The sequence below is a fragment of the Cyprinus carpio genome, chromosome B14 (genome assembly GCF_018340385.1).
Source record: "Cyprinus carpio isolate SPL01 chromosome B14, ASM1834038v1, whole genome shotgun sequence".
Taxonomy (NCBI): domain Eukaryota; kingdom Metazoa; phylum Chordata; class Actinopteri; order Cypriniformes; family Cyprinidae; genus Cyprinus; species Cyprinus carpio.
The window spans coordinates 24,895,023-24,898,542 of record NC_056610.1 but is presented as its reverse complement, the minus strand read 5'-3'; positions in this window follow the sequence as shown (position 1 = coordinate 24,898,542).

Genomic DNA, 3,520 nt, shown 5'->3' with positions numbered 1-3,520 from the left:
TCAATTTTGATCAGTTTCTCAGAAAACAAGACTTAATATCTCAAGTCATTTTGCATCTTCAGTAAATGTATCCAGATTTAAGACTGGTCAGATATTTGTACTGGAAAACAAGACAGAAATCCTGCGGAAGAACATGATTTTTTTCTTTTTTTTGTGTTTATTGTTGGTTTAATTAACTGAAGTCAGTTATTATATTGTTTTGTTGTTTTTTATTTGTTGTGTGATGAGTGATTGATTTTGTTTGTGCTCATAGAAACGGATGTTTGCTGTAATAGTCTGATTGTAAAGAGTCGGAGAATGGTGGTCGTACACAGACAGTGCAGGAGCAGCGGCAGCCGCATGTGTTTGTGTGTTTGGCTGCGTAATTGAAAACAGCTGCGTGTGTTTTTGAGTTTTTGTGTTATACTTTTACAAACTCAGCATGACTGTGTCTTTCTCTGCCTGCCTGTGTGTGTGTGTGTGTGTGTGTGTGTGTGTGTGTGTGTGTGTGTGTGTGTGAGTGTGTGTGTGTATTGTGTGTGTGTGAGAGAGAGAGAGAGAGAGAGAGGGAGAGAGAGAGAGTGTGTGTGTTTGTGTGTGTGTGTGTGTGTGGTGTTTGTGTGTGTGTGTGTGTGTGAGAGAGAGAGAGAGAGAAGTGTGTGTGTGTGTGTGTGTGTGTGTGTGTGTGTGTGTGTGTGTGTGTGTGTGTGTGTGTGTGTGTGTGTGTGAGTGTGTGTGTGTGTGAGTGTGTGTGTGTGTGGTGTGTCTGTCTGTCTGTGTGTGTGTGTGTGTGTTGTGTGGTGTGTGTGTGTGGTGTGTGTGAGTGTGTGTGTGTGTGTGTGTGTGAGTGTGTGTGTTGTGTGTGTGTCTGTCTGTCTGTGTGTGTGTGTGTGTGTGTGTGTGTGTGTGTGTGTGTGTGTGTCTGTGGATCTGTGTGAGTGAGTGTGTGTGTCTGTGGATCTGTGTGTGTGTGTGTGTGTGTGTGTGTGTGTGTGTGTGTGTGTGTGTGTGTGTGTGTGTGTGCGTGTGTGAGAGAGAGAGAGTGTGTGATGGCTGACAGTGATGTATGTGTGTGTTTGCGGCACTAATTGTGGGTCAGGCTTCAGGAAGTGACTTTGTGCATAATTGTTTACAAATATAATGCATATTTGTATAATTAAATAAACATTAAATAAAATAAGAAAATTTATTAGTGCAATAATGCTTTTGTACTGTGCAATTTTACAATGAGTTATAATAATTGCAATTTTTATCTAATTTTATTTAAGCTTTATTTCAATTAACAATTTTTTTTTTAATTCTAATTTGATTATGTATCATTATAAAAATTGATTTAATAATAATACTGCTAATAATTATTATTATTATTGTTGTTGTTATTATTATTATGATGATGATGACGGGTCACCTTTGTGTAATAAAAGCCAAATTCACAGCAGATGCAGAGACCTGAGACACAGAAAGCACCAGATCATGAGCTGCTCACGTGTAAATGAACACAGTGCTGTGATCTGAAACACAGTGTGCATGTGTTTATTTCGCTGAATCATACTGAGCCATATCGCAATTTCAGTTTTATTTTGAACGATCTCTCAGCCCCAATATGTACTTGTGTTCGGTCAGTCCTTCGAGATTATGAATTGACAGGCGTTTGTGTGGTTCACAGTGAGACGGCCGGGAGTATTTGTGAACTGTTTGTGTGTGTGTGTGTGTGTGTGTGTGTGTGTGTGTGTGTGTGTGTGTGTGTGTGTGTGTCGTCTCTGCGTGTCGCCTTTGTGTGTATGGGACAACTGACAGCCATGCGACTCAAACCATGACATGCTTATTATTTCCCATCATGCCTCTCTGCGGGCAGAGCCACAGCTACCAGATGCATGCTAAAGTCTCCTCCTGTGGTCAGACGATTATTTTTCTACGTTATTCTCACGTTTCCATTCACTGACACATGAAGTGTGTCTGTCAGGTTTAACTGGGTGCACAGAAAAAAAGAAAAAAACGTAGTTTTTAGTAAGAGAACAACACTTTGAAAATGCTTTAAGATCCTCTAAATACACATTATTAATTAATTTATTTATTTATTTTTAGATTTTTTTTTTTCAATTTATTTTTTAGGAGATATTTTGACCCATGAATGTATGGAGACCCATTAGGTGTCAAAAATACTTTTTTTTTTTTAATTATTATAGAAGTTGTTTTATTATTTTCTCTCACTTTTTTTGTTGATTTTTTTTTGTTGATGTAAATATGTTTGATCTCCTGATGAACCTCTGCAGGATGAAAAATTATCACTTTTTTCATCTGAAAGTGAAAGTTTATGCATGTAAACTGAGTTTATTTTGTTTGAAAACTTATATTTATGTTGTTTTGTTAGAAATATGTAGGTTTGATAAATTTGGACTGTTTTGGAGCAGTCATGAGTTATAAATTCAAAGGGATTTAATTAAATTCCATTCATTCCAATGGGTTCATACTGGTAACCCTCAGATTGTATGTTCTTATCAATTTGTGAGTCGTAACCTGAGATGCTAGCTTTTCCTCCTCGCGTCTGGATGGGTTTCCATGTGTTGCTCGTTGAGCCTGATCTCAGACCTGCTTCAGGTGTTTGAGGTGTGTGTCGGCTGTTATTGCTCATCTGGAGCTGATCTGTCGTCTGACCTGCGCATTACGTGTGTGTGTGACTGTATTAGCCACGAATGTTATTTCAGCGTTTGCATAGTCGCCAGGATTGTGTGTCTTTAAATCCTTCAAACAGCCTCGAAAAATTAGTGCTGGAGCGAAAGAAACCTGCTTGCAGATGCTAATGTCTTCCATATGCTCGAATGTGCTCACTCAGATAACTCAATATCGCAGCTCTGTTTGGAGGGTTACTTCAGCCCAAATGGAAATTCAGTCATTATTTTCTCACCCTCGTGTCGTTCCAAACCCGTATGAGTTTCGTTCTCGAGTCAATAGCAGAAGGAGATGTTTAGCCGAATCTCTGAGGTGCTTTCGTCAATCAAAGATTCGTTGACTCAACAGCAGTTTTTATGACTGTGCGCCGCTCTAAATCCCTACTAACACTTTCATGTTGTTATTCAATGAAAACCTTGCCTTCTGTTCATGAAATAATTAAATACGGCTTGTGGAGATGACCGCTTTGATGTTAACAATCCATAAAAGATGTTTAACTACAGCGTATAAGGAACATTTTATATTTTTTCTTTTCATTTTCACTTACATTCTGCTAAACATCTTGTACGGATGTTATAACCCAGGGTTATAGTTAACTAAAACTAAAACCATAAAATAAAAAATTTAAAAATAAAAATAAAAAAATAATAATAATTGTCACACTTGAAATCAAATGAACTTTAACCAAAATAAAATATTTACAAATAATGTAACTTAATCTTTTCAGCTGCTTGCCAAGGCAATTCTTCTCATTTTTATTCATTTTAACTTACTAAAACAACTAAAACTAAAACTGAAAAAAAAGAAATGTAAACTAATAATAATGCCAAAAATCACAACAACGTTACTAAAACCTTAACTAAAATTAAAA